We start from the raw sequence: 17,198 nt of genomic DNA, 5'->3' as shown, positions 1-17,198 counted from the left end.
ATTCAAGGTAGTGAAGGGTATGCCAGGTGTTGAAGGGCATTCAAGGTGGTGAAGGGTATGCCAGGTGTTGAAGGGCATTCAAGGTGGTGAAGGGTATGCCAGGTGGTACAGGGTATGCCAGGAGGTGAAGGGTATGCCAGGTGGTGAAGGGAATGCCAGGAGATGAAGTATATGCCAGGTGGTGAAGGGTATGCCAAGTGGTGAAGGGTATGCCAGGTTGTGAAGGGTATGCAAGGTGGTGAAGGTTATGAAAGGGGGTGAAGGGTATGCAAGGTTTGAAAGAGCATTCAAGGTGGTGAAGGGTATGCCAGGTGGTGAAGGGTATGCCAGGAGGTGAAGGGTATGCCAGGTGGTGAAGGGTATGCCAGGTGGAGAAGGATATGCCTGGTGGTGATAGGTATGCTAAGTGGTAAAGGGTATGCCAGGTGGTGAAGGGTATGCCAGGTGGTGAAGGGAATGACAGGTGGTGAAGGGTATGAAAGGTGTTGAAGGGTATGCCAGGTGGTGAAGGGTATGCCTGGTGGTGAAGGATATGCCAGGTGGTGAAGGGTATGCCACGTGGTGAAGTGTATGACAGGTGGTGAAGGGTATGCCAGGTGGTGAAGGGTATGCCAGGTGGTGAAGGGTATGCCAGGTGGTGAAGGGTATGCAAGGTGGTGAAGGGAATGACGGGTGTTGAAGAGCATTGAAGGTGGTGAAGGGTATGCCAGGTGGTGAAGGGTATGCCAGGCGGTGAAGTGTATGCCAGGTGGTAAAGGGTATGCCAGGAGGTGAAGGGTATGACAGGTGGTGAAGGGTATGCAAGGTGGTCAAGGGTATGCAAGTTGGTCAAGGGTATGCAAGGTGGTCAAGAGTATGCAAGGTGGTGAAGGGTATGCAACGGGGTGAAGGGTATGCCAGGTGGTGAAGGGTATGCCAAGTGGTGAAGGGTATGCAAGGTGGTCAAGGGTATGCAAGGTGGTGAAAGGTATGCAAGGTGGTCAAGGGTATGCAAGGTAGTCAAGGGTATGCAATTTGGTCAAGGGTATGCCCAGTGGTGAAGGGAATGCCACGTGGTGAAGTATATGACAGGTGGTGAAGGGTATGCCAATGGTGGTGATGGGTATGCCAGGTGGTGAAGGGTATGCCAGGTGGTGAAGGGTATGCAAGGTGGTGAAGGGTATTCAAGGTGGTGAAGGGTATGTCAATTGTGGTGAAAGGTATGCCAGGTGGTGAAGTGTATGCCAGGTGTGCAACGGTATGTTAGGAGTTGAAGGGCATTCAAGGTGGTGAAGGGTATGCAAGGTGGTCAAGGGTATGCTAGGTGGTGAAGGTTATGCAAGATGGTTAAGAGTATGCAAGGTGGTGAAGGGTATGCAAGGTGGTCAAGGGTATGCAAGGTGGTCAAGGGTATGCAATTTGGTCAAGGGTATGCAAGGTGGTGAAGGGTATGCCAGGTGGTGAAGGGTATGCAAGGTGGTGAAGGGTATGCAAGGTGGTGAAGGGAATGCCAGGTGTTGAAGAGCATTGAAAGTGGTAAAGGTTATGCATGGTGGTGAAGGGTATGCCAGGCGGTGAAGTGTATGCCAGGTGGTAAAGGGTATGCCAGGAGGTGAAGGGTATGCCCGGTGGTGAAGGGTATGCAACGTGGTGAAGTATATGACAGTTGGTGAAGGGTATGCCAATGGTGGTGAAGGGTAAGCCAGGTGGTGAAGGGTATGCCAGGTGGTGAAGGGTATGCAAGGTGGTGAAGGGTATTCAAGGTGGTGAAGGGTATGCCAATGGTGGTGAAGAGTATGCCAGGTGGTGAAGGGTATGCCAGGTGTGCAAGGGTATGTTAGGAGTTGAAGGGCATTCAAGGTGGTGAAGGGTATGCAAGGTGGTGAAGGGAATGCCAGGTGTTAAAGAGCATTGAAGGTGGTGAAGGGTATGCCAGGTAGTGAAGGGTATGCCAGGCGGTGAAGAGTATGCCAGGTGGTGAAGGGTATGCGAGATGGTGAAGTGTATAATAGGTGGTTAAGGGTATGCCAGGTGGTGAAGGGTATGCAAGGTGGTGAAGGGTATGCCAGGAGGTGAAGGGTATGCCAGGTGGTGACGGATATGCCAGGAGGTGAAGGGTATGCTAGGTGGTGAAGGGTATGCAAGGTGGTCAAGGGTATGCAAGGTGGTGAAGGGTATGCAAGGTGGTGAAAGGTATGCCAGGTGGTGAAGGGTATGCAAGGTGGTCAAGGGTATGCAAGGTGGTGAAAGGTATGCAAGGTGGTCAAGGGTATGCAAGGTGGCCAAGGGTATGCAAGGTGGTCAAGAGTATGCAAGGTGGTGAAGGGTATGCAACGGGGTGAAGGGTATGCCAGGTGGTCAAGGGTATGCCAGGTGGTGAAGGGTATGCAAGGTGGTCAAGGGTATGTAAGGTGGTGAAAGGTATGCAAGGTGGTCAAGGGTATGCAAGGTAGTCAAGGGTATGCAATTTGGTCAAGGGTATGCAAGGAGGTGAAGGGTATGCCAGGTGGTGAAGGGTATGCCAGGTGTTGAAGGGTATGCCAGGTGTTGAAGGGTATGCCAGGTTTGTAGGGTATGCCAGGTGGTGAAGCGTATGCCAGGTGTTGAAGGGTATGCCAGGTGGTGTAGGGTATGCCAGGTGTTGAAGGGCATTCAAGGTGGTGAAGGGTATGCCAGGTGGTGAAGGGTATGCCAGGTGGTGATGGGTATGCCTGGTGTTAAAGGGTATGCCAGGAATTGAAGGGCATTCAAGGTGGTAAAGGGTACGCAACGTGTTGAAGGGCATTCATGGTGGTGAAGGGTATGTCAGGTGTTGAAGGGCATTCAAGGTGGTGAGGGGTATGCCAGGTGTTGAAAGACATTCAAAGAGGTGAAGGGTATGCCAGGTGTTAAAGGGTATGCCAGCTGTTGAAGGGCATTCAAGGTGGTGAAGGGTATGCGAGGTGATGAAGGGCATTCAAGGAGGTGAAGGGTATGCCAGGTGGTGAAGGGTATGCCAGGTGGTGAAGGGTATGCCAGATGTTGAAAGGCATTCAAGATGGGGAAAGGTATGCCAGGTGGTGATGGGTATGCCAGGTGGTGAAGGGTATGCCAGGTGGTGATGTGTATGCCAGGTGTTGAAGGGTGTGCCAGATGGTGATGTGTATGTCAGGTGTTCATGGGTATGCCAGGTGGTGAAGGGTATGCAAGGTGGTGAAGGGTATGCAAGGTGGTGAAAGGTATGCCAGGTGGTGAAAGGTATGCCAGGTGGTGAAGGGTATGCAAGGTGGTCAAGGGTATGCAAGGTGGTGAAAGGTATGCAAGGTGGTCAAGGGTATGCAAGGTGGTCAAGGGTATGCAAGGTGGTGAAGGGTATGCCAGGTGGTGATGGGTATGCTAGGGGGGGGGAAGGGCATTCAAGGTGGTGAAGGGAATGCCAGGTGGTGAAGGGTATGCAAAGGTGGTGAAAGGTATGCAAGGTGTTGAAGGGCATGCCAGGTGGTGAAGGGTATGCCCGGTAGTGAAGTGTATGCAAGGTGGTCAAGGGTATGCAAGGTGGTCAAGGGTGTGCAAGGTGGTCAAGGGCATGCAAGGTGGTCAAGGGTATGCAAGGTGGTCAAGGGTATGCAAGGTGGTGAAAGGTATGCCAGGTGTTGAAAGGTATGCAAGGTGTTCAGGGGTATGTAAGGTGGACAATGGTATGCAAGGTGGTCAAGGGTATGCAAGGTGGTGAAGTGTATGCCAGATGGTGAGAGGTATGCCAGGTGTTGAAGGGTATGCCAGGTGTTGAAGGGTATGCCAGGTTTGTAGGGTATGCCAGGTGGTCAAGAGTATGCAAGGTGTTGAAGGGTATGCCAGGTGGTGAAGGGTATGCCTGGTTTTGAAGGGCATTCAAGGTGGTGAGGGGTATGCCAGGTGGTGAAGGGTATGCCAGGTGGTGATGGGTGTGCGAAGTGTGCAAGGGTATGTTAGGAGTTGAAGGGCATTCAAGGTTGTGAAGTGTATGCAAGGTGGTGAAGGGTATGCAAGGTGTTGAAGGATATGCCAGGTGTTGAAGGGCATCCAAGGTGGTGAAGGGTATGCAAGGTATTGAAGGACATTCAAGATGGTGAAGGATATGCCAGGTGTTGAATGGTATGCCACCTGTTGAAGGGCTTTCAAGGTGGTGAAGGGTATGCCAGGTGGTGAAGGGTATGCAAGGTGGTGAAGGGAATGCCAGGTGTAGAAGAGCATTGAAGGTGGTGAAGGGTATGCCAGGTAGTGAAGGGTATTCCAGGCGGTGAAGTGTATGCCAGGTGGTAAAGGGTATACCAGGAGGTGAAGGGTATGCCAGGTGGTGAAGGGTATGCAAGGGGGTGAAGGGTATGCAAGATGGTCAAGGGTATGCAAGGTGGTCAAGAGTATGCAAGGTGGTGAAGGGTATGCAACGGGGTGAAGGGTATGCCAGGTGGTGAAGGGTATGTCAGGAGATGAAGGGTACGCCAGGTGGTGAAGGGTATGCAAGGTGGTCAAGGGTATGCAAGGTGGTCAAGGGTATTCAAGGTGGTCAAGAGTATGCAAGGTGGTGAAGGGTATGCAACGGGGTGAAGGGTATGGTAGGTGGTGAAGGGTATGCCAGGTGGTGAAGGGTATGCAAGGTGGTCAAGGGAATGCAAGGTGGTGAAAGGTATGCAAAGTGGTCAAGGGTATGCAAGGTAATCAAGGGTATACAATTTGGTCAAGGGTATGCAAGGTGGTGAAGGGTATGCCAGGTGGTGAAGGGTATGCCAGGTGTTGAAGGGTATGCCAGGTGTTGAAGGGTATGCCAGGTTTGTAGGGTATGCCAGGTGGTGAAGGGTATGCCAGGTGTTGAAGGGTATGCCAGGTGGTGTAGGGTATGCCAGGTGTTGAAGGGCATTCAAGGTGGTGAAGGGGTATGCCAGGTGGTGAAGGGTATGCCAGGTGGTGATGGGTATGCCTGGTGTTAATGGGTATGCCCGGAATTGAAGGGCATTCAAGGTGGTAAAGGGTACGCAACGTGTTGAAGGGCATTCAAGGTGGTGGAGGGTATGTCAGGTGTTGAAGGGCATTCAAGGTGGTGAGGGGTATGCCAGGTGTTGAAAGACATTCAAAGAGGTGAAGGGTATGCCAGGTGTTAAAGGGTATGCCAGCTGTTGAAGGGCATTCAAGGTGGTGAAGGGTATGCGAGGTGATGAAGGGCATTCAAGGTAGTGAAGGGTATGCCAGGTGGTGAAGGGTATGCCAGGTGGTGAAGGGTATGCCAGAGGTTGAAAGGCATTCAAGATGGGGAAAGGTATGCCAGGTGGTGATGGGTATGCCAGGTGGTGAAGGGTATGCCAGGTGGTGATGTGTATGCCAGGTGTTGAAGGGTATGCCAGATGGTGATGTGTATGCCAGGTGGTGAAGGGTATGCCAGGTGGTGAAGGGAATGACAGGTGGTGAAGGGTATGTCAGGTGTTCATGGGTATGCCAGGTGGTGAAGGGTATGCCAGGTGGTGAAGGGTATGCCAGGTGAAGAAGGGTATGCCAGGTGATGAAGGCTATGCATGGAGGTAAAGGGTATGCAAGGTGGTGAAGGGTATGCAAGGTGGTGAATTGTATGCCAGGTGGTGAAGCGTATGCCAGGTGGTGAAGGATATGCCAGGTGGTGAAAGGTATGCCAGGTGGTGATGGGTATGCTAGGGGGGGAAGGGCATTCAAGGTGGTGAAGGGAATGCCAGGTGGTGAAGGGTATGCAAAGGTGGTGAAAGGTATGCAAGGTGGTGAAGGGAATGCCAGGTGTTGAAGAGCATTGAAGGTGGTGAAGGGTATGCCAGGTGGTGAAGGGTATGCCAGGCGGTGAAGTGTATGCCAGGTGGTAAAGGGTATGCCAGGAGGTGAAGGGTATGCCCGGCAGTGAAGTGTATGCAAGGTGGTCAAGGGTATGCAAGGTGGTCAAGGGTGTGCAAGGTGGTCAAGGGCATGCAAGGTGGTCAAGGGTATGCAAGATGGTCAAGGGTATGCAAGGTGGTGAAAGGTATGCCAGGTGTTGAAGGGTATGCAAGGTGTTCAGGGGTATGTAAGGTGGACAATGGTATGCAAGGTGGTCAAGGGTATGCAAGGTGGTGAAGTGTATGCCAGATGGTGAGAGGTATGCCAGGTGTTGAAGGGTATGCCAGGTGTTGAAGGGTATGCCAGGTTTGTAGGGTATGCCAGGTGGTCAAGAGTATGCAAGGTGTTGAAGGGTATGCCAGGTGGTGAAGGGTATGCCAGGTTTTGAAGGGCATTCAAGGTGGTGAGGGGTATGCCAGGTGGTGAAGGGTATGCCAGGTGGTGATGGGTGTGCCAAGTGTGCAAGGGTATGTTAGGAGTTGAAGGGCATTCAAGGTTGTGAAGTGTATGCAAGGTGGTGAAGGGTATGCAAGGTGTTGAAGGATATGCCAGGTGTTGAAGGGCATCCAAGGTGGTGAAGGGTATGCAAGGAATTGAAGGACATTCAAGATGGTGAAGGGTATGCCAGGTGTTGAATGGTATGCCACCTATTGAAGGGCTTTCAAGGTGGTGAAGGGTATGCCAGGTGGTGAAGGGTATGCAAGGTGGTGAAGGGAATGCCAGGTGTAGAAGAGCATTGAAGGTGGTGAAGGGTATGCCAGGTGGTGAAGGGTATTCCAGGCGGTGAAGTGTATGCCAGGTGGTAAAGGGTATACCAGGAGGTGAAGGGTATGCCAGGTGGTGAAGGGTATGCAAGGGGGTGAAGGGTATGCAAGGTGGTCAAGGGTATGCAAGGTGGTCAAGAGTATGCAAGGTGGTGAAGGGTATGCAACGGGGTGAAGGGTATGGTAGGTGGTGAAGGGTATGCCAGGTGGTGAAGGGTATGCAAGGTGGTCAAGGGAATGCAAGGTGGTGAAAGGTATGCAAAGTGGTCAAGAGTATGCAAGGTAATCAAGGGTATGCAATTTGGTCAAGGGTATGCAAGGTGGTGAAGGGTATGCCAGGTGGTGAAGGGTATGCAAGGTGGTGAAGGGTATGCAAGGTGGTGAAGGGAATGCCAGGTGTTGAAGAGCATTGAAGGTGGTGAAGGGTATGCCAGGTGGTGAAGGGTATGCCAGGCGGTGAAGTGTATGCCAGGTGGTAAAGGGTATGCCAGGAGGTGAAGGGTATGCCAGGTGGTGAAGGGCATGCGAGATGGTGAAGTGTATAATAGGTAGTTAAGGGTATGCCAGGTGGTGAAGGGTATGCAAGGTGGTGAAGGGTATGCCAGGAGGTGAAGGGTATGTCAGGTGGTGACGCATATGCCATGAGGTGAAGGGTATGCTAGGTGGTGAAGGGTATGCAAGGTGGTGAAAGGTATGCCAGGTGGTGAAGGGTATGCAAGGTGGTCAAGGGTATGCAAGGTGGTGAAAAGTATGCAAATTGGTCAAGGGTATGCAAGGTGGTCAAGGGTATGCAAGGTGGTCAAGAGTATGCAAGATGATGAAGGGTATGCAACGGGGTGAAGGGTATGCCAGGTGGTGAAGGGTATGCCAGGTGGTGAAGGGTATGCAAGGTGGTCAAGTGTATGCAAGGTGGTGAAAGGTATGCAAGGTGGTCAAGGGTATGCAAGGGAGTCAAGGGTATGCAATTTGGTCAAGGGTATGCAAGGTGGTGAAGGGTATGCCAGATGGTGAAGGGTATGCCAGGTGTTGAAGGGTATGCCAGGTGTTGAAGGGTATGCCAGGTGTTGAAGGGTATGCCAGGTTTGTAGGGTATGCCAGGTGGTGAAGGGTATGCCAGGTGTTGATGGGTATGCCAGGTGGTGTAGGGTATGCCAGGTGTTGAAGGGCATTCAAGGTGGTGAAGGGTATGCCAGGTGGTGATGGGTATGCCAGGTGGTGATGGGTATGCCTGGTGTTAAAGGTATGCCAGGAGTTGAAGGGCATTCAAGGTGGTGAAGGGTACGCCAGGTGTTGAAGGGCATTCAAGGTGGTGAAGGGCATGCGAGGTGATGAAGGGCATTCAAGGTAGTGAAGGGTATGCCAGGTGGTGAAGGGTATGCCAGGTGGTGAAGGGTATGCCAAATGTTGAAAGGCATTCACGTGGGGGAAAGGTATGCCAGGTGGTGATGGGTATGCCAGGTGGTGAAGGGTATGCCAGGTGGTGATGGGTATGCCAGGTGTTGAAGGGTATGCCAGATGGTGATGTGTATGCCAGGTGGTGAAGGGTATGCCAGGTGGTGAAGGGTATGACAGGTGGTGAAGGGTATGTCAGGTGTTCATGGGTATGCCAGGTGGTGAAGGGTATGCCAGGTGGTGAAGGGTATGCCAGGTGAAGAAGGGTATGCCACGTGGTGAATGCTATGCATGTAGGTAAAGGGTATGCAAGGTGGTGAAGGGTATGCAAGGTGGTGAATTGTATGCCAGGTGGTGAAGCGTATGCCAGGTGGTGAAGGATATGCCAGGTGGTGAAGGGAATGCCAGGTGGTGAAGGGTATGCCAGGTGGTGAAGGGTATGCCCGGCAGTGAAGGGTATGCAAGGTGGTCAAGGGTATGCAAGGTGGCCAAGGGTATGCAAGGTGGTCAAGGGCATGCAAGGTGGTCAAGGGTATGCAAGGTGGTCAAGGGTATGCAAGGTGGTGAAAGGTATGCCAGGTGTTGAAGGGTATGCAAGGTGTTCAGGGGTATGTAAGGTGGACAATGGTATTCAAGGTGGTAAAGGGTATGCCAGGTGGTGAAGGGTACGCCAGTTGGTGATGGGTATGCCAGGTGTGCAAGGATATGTTAGGAGTTGAAGGGCATTCAAGGTGGTGAAGGGTATTCTAGGTGTTGAAGGATATGCCAGGTGTTGAAGGGCATTTAAGGTGGTGAAGGGTATGCCAGGTGTTGAAGGACATTCAAGGTAGTGAAGGGTATGCCAGGTGTTGAAGGGTATGCCACCTGTTGAAGGGCTTTCAAAGTGGTGAAGGGTATGCCAGGTGTTGAAGGGCATTCGAGGTAGTGAAGGGTATGCCAGATGGTGAAGTGTATGTCAGATAGTGAAGGGTATGCCAGGTGGTGAAGGGTATGCCAGGTGGTGAAGGATATGCCAGGTGGTGATGGGTATGCTAGGTGGTGAAGGGTATGCCAGGTAGTGAAGGGTATGCCAGGTGGTGAAGGGTATGCCAGGTGGTGAAGGGTATGGAAGGTGGTGAAGGTTATGCCAGGTGTTGAACGGTACGCCTGGTGGTGAAGGATATGCCAAGTGGTGAAGTGTATGTCAGGTGGTGAAGGGTATGCCAGCTGTTGAAGGGCATTCAAGGTGATGAAGGGTATGCCAGGTGTTGAAGGGCATTCAAGGTAGTGAAGTGTATGCCAGGTGGTGAAGGGTATGCCAGGTGGTGAAGGGTATGCAAGGTGTGGAAAAACATTCAAGGTGGTGAAGGGTATGCCAGGTGGTGATGGGTATGAGTGGTGGAGAAGGGTATGCCAGGTGGTGATGGGTATGCTAGGTGTTGAAGGGTATGCAAGGTGGTGAAGGGTATGCAAGGTGATGAAGGGTATGCCAGGTGATGAAGGGTATGCCAGGTGGTGAAGGCTATGCCAGGTGGTGAAGAGTTTGACAGGTAGTGAAGGGTATGCCAGGTGGTGAAGGGTATGCCAGGTGGTGAAGGGTATGCAAGGTGGGGAAGGGTACGCCAGGTGGTGATGGGTATGCCAGGTGGTGAAGGATATGCCAGGTGGTGAAGAGTATGACAGGTAGTGAAGGGTATGCCAGGTGGTGAAGGGTATGCCAGGTGGTGAAGGGTATGCCAGGTGGTGAAGGGTATGCCAGGAGGTGAAGGATATGCCATGAGGTGAAGGGTATGCCAGGTGGTGAAGGGTATGCATAGTGGTGAAGAGTATGCCATGTGGTGAAGGATATGCCAGGTGGTGAAGTGTATGCCAGGTGGTGAAGGCTATGCAAGGTGATGAAGGGTATGCCAGGTGGTGAAGGATATGCCAGGTGGTGAAGGGTATGCCAGGTGGTGAAGGGTACGCCAGTTGGTGATGGGTATGCCAGGTGTGCAAGGATATGTTAGGAGTAGAAGGGCATTCAAGGTGGTGAAGGGTATTCTAGGTGTTGAAGGATATGCCAGGTGTTGAAGGGCATTTAAGGTGGTGAAGGGTATGCCAGGTGTTGAAGGACATTCAAGGTAGTGAAGGGTATGCCAGGTGTTGAAGGGTATGCCACCTGTTGAAGGGCTTTCAAAGTGGTGAAGGGTATGCCAGGTGTTGAAGGGCATTCGAGGTAGTGAAGGGTATGCCAGATGGTGAAGTGTATGTCAGATGGTGAAGGGTATGCCAGGTGGTGAAGGGTATGCCAGGTGGTGAAGGATATGCCAGGTGGTGATGGGTATGCTAGGTGGTGAAGGGTATGCCAGGTGGTGAAGGGTATGCCAGGTGGTGAAGGGTATGCCAGGTGGTGAAGGGTATGGAAGGTGGTGAAGGTTATGCCAGGTGTTGAACGGTACGCCTGGTGGTGAAGGATATGCCAAGTGGTGAAGTGTATGTCAGGTGGTGAAGGGTATGCCAGCTGTTGAAGGGCATTCAAGGTGATAAAGGGTATGCCAGGTGTTGAAGGGCATTCAAGGTAGTGAAGTGTATGCCAGGTGGTGAAGGGTATGCCAGGTGGTGAAGGGTATGCAAGGTGTGGAAAAACATTCAAGGTGGTGAAGGGTATGCCAGGTGGTGATGGGTATGAGTGGTGGAGAAGGGTATGCCAGGTGGTGATGGGTATGCTAGGTGTTGAAGGGTATGCAAGGTGGTGAAGGGTATGCAAGGTGATGAAGGGTATGCCAGGTGATGAAGGGTATGCCAGGTGGTGAAGGCTATGCCAGGTGGTGAAGAGTTTGACAGGTAGTGAAGGGTATGCCAGGTGGTGAAGGGTATGCCAGGAGGTGAAGGATATGCCATGAGGTGAAGGGTATGCCAGGTGGTGAAGGGTATGCATAGTGGTGAAGAGTATGCCAGGTGGTGAAGGATATGCCAGGTGGTGAAGTGTATGCCAGGTGGTGAAGGCTATGCAAGGTGATGAAGGGTATGCCAGGTGGTGAAGGATATGCCAGGTGGTGAAGGGTATGCCAGGTGGTGAAGGGTATGCCAGGTGTTGAAGGGCATTCAAAGTGGTGAAGGGTATGTTAAGTGGTAAAGGGTATGAGAGGTGGTGAAGGGTATGCCAGGTTTGTAGGGTATGCCAGATGGTCAAGGATATGCCAGGTGTTGAAGGGTATGCCAAGTGGTGAAGGGTATGCCAGGTGTTGAAGGGTTTGACAGGAAATGAAATGCATTCAAGGTGGTGAAGGGTATGCAAGGTGTTGAAGGATATGCCAGGTGTTGAAGAGCATTCAAGGTGGTGAAGGGTATGCCAGGTGTTGAAGGGCATTCAAGGTGGTGAAGGGTATGCCAGGTGTTGAAGGGTATGCCAGGTATTGAAGGGCATTCAAGGTGGTGAAGGATAGGCCAGGTGTTGAAGGGCATTCAAGGTGGTGAAGGGTATGCCAAGTGTTGAAGGGAATGCCAGGTGGTCAAGGGTATGCCAGGTGGTGAAGGGTATGCAAGGTGGTGAAGGGTATGCCAGGTGGTGAAGGGTATGCCAGGTGGTGAAGGATATGCCAGGTGGTGAAGGGTATGCCAAGTGGTGATGGGTATGCCAGGTGGAGAAGGGTATGCAAGGTGGTGAAGGTTATTCAAGGTGGTGAAGGGTATGTCAGGTGGTGAAGGGTATGCAAGGTGGTGAAGGGTATGCCAGGTGGTGAAGGGTATGCCAGGCGGTGATGGGTATGCAAGGTGGTGAAGGGTATGCCAGGTGGTGAAAGGTATGCCAGGTGTTGAAGAGCATTCAAGGTGGTGAAGGGTATGCAAGGTGGTGAAGGGTATGCCAGGTGTTGATGGGTATGCCAGGTGGTGAAGGGTATGCCAGGTGGTGAAGGGTATGCCAGGAGGTGAGGGGTATGCAAGGTGGTGAAGGGTATGACAGGTTGGGAAGAGTATGCCAGGAGGTGAAGGGTATGCCAGGAGGTGAAGTGTATGACAGGTGGAAAAGAGTATGCCAGGTGGTGAAGGGTATGCCAGGAGGTGAAGTGTATGACAGGTGGAAAAGAGTATGCCAGGTGGTGAAGGGTATGCCAGATGGTGAAGGGTATGCCAGGTGGTGAAAGGTATGCCAAGTGTTGAATAGCATTCAAGGTGGTGAAGGGTATGCAAGGTGGTGAAGGGTATGTCAGGTGGTGAAGGGTATGTCAGGTGGTGAAGGGTATGCCAGGTGGTGAAGGGTATGCCAGGTGGTGAAGGGTATGCCAGGTGGTGAAGGGTATGTCAGGTGGTGAAAGGTATGCAAGGTGGTGAAGGGAATGCAAGGTGGTGAAGGGTATGTCAGGTGGTGAAGGGTATGCCAGGTGTTGAAGGGAATGCAAGGTGGTGAAGGGTATTGCAAGGAGGTGTAGGGTATGTCAGGTGGTGAAAGGTATGCAAGGTGGTGAAGGGTATGCCAGGAGGGGAAGTGTATGCCAGGAGGTGAAGGATATGCCAGGTGGTGAAGGGTATGTCAGGTGGTGAAGGGTATGCAAGGTGGTGAAGGGTATGCAAGGTGGTGAAGGGTATGCCAGGTGGTGAAGGCTATGCCAGGTGGTAAATGGTATGCCCGGTGGTGAAGGGCATTCAAGGTGGTGAAGGGTATGCCAAGTGGTGGATGGTAAGCCAGGTGGTGAAGGGTATGCAAGGTGGTGAAAGATATGCAGGGTGGTGAAGGGTATGCAAGGTGGTGAAGGGTATGCCAGGAGGTGAAGGACATGCCAGGAGGTGAAGTGTATGACAGGTGGAAAAGAGTATGCCAGGTGGTGAAGGGTATGCCAGATGGTGAAGGGTATGCCAGGTGGTGAAAGGTATGCCAAGTGTTGAATAGCATTCAAGGTGGTGAAGGGTATGCAAGGTGGTGAAAGATATGCAAGGTGGTGAAGGGTATGCCAGGAGGTGAAGGATATGCCAGGAGGTGAAGGGTATGCCAGGTGGTGAAGGGTATGCCAGGTAGTGAAGGGTATGCAAGGTGGTGAAGGGTATGCCAGGTGGTGAACTGTATGCAAGGTGGTGAAGGGTATGCCAGGTCGTGAAGTGTATGCCAGGAGGTGAAGGGTATGCCAGGTGGTGAAGTGTATGCAAGGTGGTGAAGGGTATGCAAGGTGATGAAGGGTATGCCAGGTGGTGAAGGGTATGCAAGGTGGTGAAGGGTATGCCAGGTGGTGAAGTGTATGCCAGGTGGTGAAGGGTTTACCAGGTGGTGAAGTGTATGCCAGGAGGTGAAGGGTATGCCAGATGGTGAAGTGTATGCAAGGTGATGAAGGGTATGCCAGGTGGTGAAGGATATGCCAGGTGGTGAAGGGTATGCTAGGTGGTGAAGGGTATGCCAGGTGGTGAAGGGTATGCCAGGTGTTGAAGGGCATTAAAAGAGGTGAAGGGTATGCCAAGTGGTAAAGGGTATGAGAGGCAGTGAAGGGTATGCAAGGTGGTGAACGGTATGGAAGGTGGTGAAGGGTATGCCAGTTAGTGAAGGGTATGCCAGATGGCGAAGGGTATGCAGGGTGGTGAAGGGTATGCCAGGTGGTGAAGGGTATGCCAGGAGGTGAAGGGTATGCCAGGTGGTGAAGGGTATGCCAGATGGTGAAGGATATGCAGGGTGGTGAAGGGTATGCCAGGTGGTGAAGGGTATGCCAGAAGGTGAAGGGTATGCAGGGTGGTGAAGGGTATGCAAGGTGGTGAAGGGTATGCCAGGTGGTGAAGGGTATGCCAGTTGGTGATGGGTATGAGTGGTGGAGAAGGGTATGCCAGGTGGTGATGGGTATGCCAGGTGTTGAAGGGTATGCAAAGGTGGTGAAGGGTATGCAAGGTGATGAAGGGTATGCCAGGTGATGAAGGGTATGCCAGGTGTTGAAGGGCATTCAAGGTGGTGAAGGGTATGCCAGGTGGTGAAGGCTATGCCAGGTGGTGAAGAGTTTGACAGGTAGTGAAGGGTATGCCAGGTGGTGAAGGGTATGCTAGGTGGTGAAGGGTATGCAAGGTGGGGAAGGGTACGCCAGGTGGTGATGGGTATGCCAGGTGGTGAAGGATATGCCAGGTGGTGAAGGGTATGCCAGGTGGTGAAGGGTATGCCAGGTGGTGAAGGGTATGCAAGGTGGTGAAGGGTATGCCAGGTGGTGAAGGGTATGCCAGGAGGTGAAGGATATGCCATGAGGTGAAGGGTATGCCAGGTGGTGAAGGGTATGCAAAGTGGTGAAGAGTATGCCAGGTGGTGAAGGATATGCTAGGTGGTGAAGTGTATGCCAGGATGTGAAGGGTATGCAAGGTGATGAAGGGTATGCCAGGTGGTGAAGGATATGCCAGGTGGTGAAGGCTATGCCAGGTGGTGAAGAGTTTGACAGGTAGTGAAGGGTATGCCAGGTGGTGAAGGGTATGCTAGGTGGTGAAGGGTATGCAAGGTGGGGAAGGGTACGCCAGGTGGTGATGGGTATGCCAGGTGGTGAAGGATATGCCAGGTGGTGAAGGGTATGCCAGGTGGTGAAGGGTATGCCAGGTGGTGAAGGGTATGCAAGGTGGTGAAGGGTATGCCAGGTGTTGAAGGGTATGCCAGGAGGTGAAGGATATGCCATGAGGTGAAGGGTATGCCAGGTGGTGAAGGGTATGCAAAGTGGTGAAGAGTATGCCAGGTGGTGAAGGATATGCTAGGTGGTGAAGTGTATGCCAGGATGTGAAGGGTATGCAAGGTGATGAAGGGTATGCCAGGTGGTGAAGGATATGCCAGGTGGTGAAGGGTATGCCAGGTGGTGAAGTGTATGCCAGGTGTTGAAGGGCATTCAAAGTGGTGAAGGGTATGTTAAGTGGTAAAGGGTATTAGAGGTGGTGAAGGGTATGCCAGGTTTGTAGGGTATGCCAGATGGTCAAGGATATGCCAGGTGTTGAAGGGTATGCCAAGTGGGGAAGGGTATGCCAGGTGGTGAAGGGTATGACAGGAAATGAAGGGCATTCAAGGTGGTGAAGGGTATGCAAGGCGTTGAAGGATATGCCAGGTGTTGAAGAGCATTCAAGGTGGTGAAGGGTATGCCAGGTGTTGAAGGGCATTCAAGGTGGTGAAGGATAGGCCAGGTGTTGAAGGGCATTCAAGGTGGTGAAGGGTATGCCAAGTGTTGAAGGGTATGCCAGGTGGTGAAGGGTATGCAATGTGGTGAAGGGTATGCCAGGTGGTGAAGGGTATGCCAAGTGGTGAAGGGTATGCAAGGTGGTAAAGGGTATGCCAGGTGGTGAAGGGTATGCCAGGTGGTGAAGGATATGCCAGGTGGTAAAGGGTATGCCAAGTGGTGAAGGGTATGCCAGGTGGAGAAGGGTATGCAAGGTGGTGAAGGTTATGCAAGGTGGTGAAGGGTATGTCAGGTGGTGAAGGGTATGCAAGGTGGTGAAGGGTATGCCAGGTGGTGAAGGGTATGCCAGGCGGTAATGGGTATGCAAGGTGGTGAAGGGTATGCCAGGTGGTGAAAGGTATGCTAGGTGTTGAAGACCATTCAAGGTGGTGAAGGGTATGCAAGGTGGTGAAGGGTATGCAAAGTGGTGAAGAGTATGCCAGGTGGTGAAGGATATGCTAGGTGGTGAAGTGTATGCCAGGATGTGAAGGGTATGCAAGGTGATGAAGGGTATGCCAGGTGGTGAAGGATATGCCAGGTGGTGAAGGCTATGCCAGGTGGTGAAGAGTTTGACAGGTAGTGAAGGGTATGCCAGGTGGTGAAGGGTATGCTAGGTGGTGAAGGGTATGCAAGGTGGGGAAGGGTACGCCAGGTGGTGATGGGTATGCCAGGTGGTGAAGGATATGCCAGGTGGTGAAGGGTATGCCAGGTGGTGAAGGGTATGCCAGGTGGTGAAGGGTATGCAAGGTGGTGAAGGGTATGCCAGGTGGTGAAGGGTATGCCAGGAGGTGAAGGATATGCCATGAGGTGAAGGGTATGCCAGGTGGTGAAGGGTATGCAAAGTGGTGAAGAGTATGCCAGGTGGTGAAGGATATGCTAGGTGGTGAAGTGTATGCCAGGATGTGAAGGGTATGCAAGGTGATGAAGGGTATGCCAGGTGGTGAAGGATATGCCAGGTGGTGAAGGGTATGCCAGGTGGTGAAGGGTATGCCAGGTGTTGAAGGGCATTCAAAGTGGTGAAGGGTATGTTAAGTGGTAAAGGGTATGAGAGGTGATGAAGGGTATGCCAGGTTTGTAGGGTATGCCAGATGGTCAAGGATATGCCAGGTGTTGAAGGGTATGCCAAGTGGGGAAGGGTATGCCAGGTGTTGAAGGGTATGACAGGAAATGAAGGGCATTCAAGGTGGTGAAGGGTATGCAAGGCGTTGAAGGATATGCCAGGTGTTGAAAAGCATTCAAGGTGGTGAAGGGTATGCCAGGTGTTGAAGGGCATTCAAGGTGGTGAAGGGTATGCCAGGTGTTGAAGGGTATGCCAGGTATTGAAGGGCATTCAAGGTGGTGAAGGATAGGCCAGGTGTTGAAGGGCATTCAAGGTGGTGAAGGGTATGCCAAGTGTTGAAGGGTATGCCAGGTGGTGAAGGGTATGCAATGTGGTGAAGGGTATGCCAGGTGGTGAAGGGTATGCCAAGTGGTGAAGGGTATGCAAGGTGGTAAAGGGTATGCCAGGTGGTGAAGGGTATGCCAGGTGGTGAAGGATATGCCAGGTGGTAAAGGGTATGCCAAGTGGTGAAGGGTATGCCAGGTGGAGAAGGGTATGCAAGGTGGTGAAGGTTATGCAAGGTGGTGAAGGGTATGTCAGGTGGTGAAGGGTATGCAAGGTGGTGAAGGGTATGCCAGGTGGTGAAGGGTATGCCACGCGGTGATGGGTATGCAAGGTGGTGAAGGGTATGCCAGGTGGTGAAAGGTATGCTAGGTGTTGAAGACCATTCAAGGTGGTGAAGGGTATGCAAGGTGGTGAAGGGTATGCCAGGTGTTGATTGGTATGCCAGGTGGTGAAGGGTATGCCAGGTGGTGAAGGGTATGCCAGGAGGTGAGGGGTATGCATGGTAGTGAAGGGTATGACAGGTTGAGAAGAGTATGCCAGGTGGTGAAGGGTATACCAGGAGGTGAAGTGTATGACAGGTAGAAAAGAGTATGCCAGGTGGTGAAGGGTATGCCAGGAGGTGAAGTGTATGACAGGTGGAAAAGAGTATGCGAGGTGGTGAAGGGTATGCCAGATGGTGAAGGGTATGCCAGGTATTGAAGGGCATTCAAGGTGGTGAAG

The sequence above is a fragment of the Procambarus clarkii genome, chromosome 30, assembly GCF_040958095.1.
Source record: "Procambarus clarkii isolate CNS0578487 chromosome 30, FALCON_Pclarkii_2.0, whole genome shotgun sequence".
Lineage (NCBI taxonomy): Eukaryota > Metazoa > Arthropoda > Malacostraca > Decapoda > Cambaridae > Procambarus > Procambarus clarkii.
The sequence above is the reverse complement of the archived record's forward strand: the minus strand, read 5'-3'. Positions refer to the sequence as shown.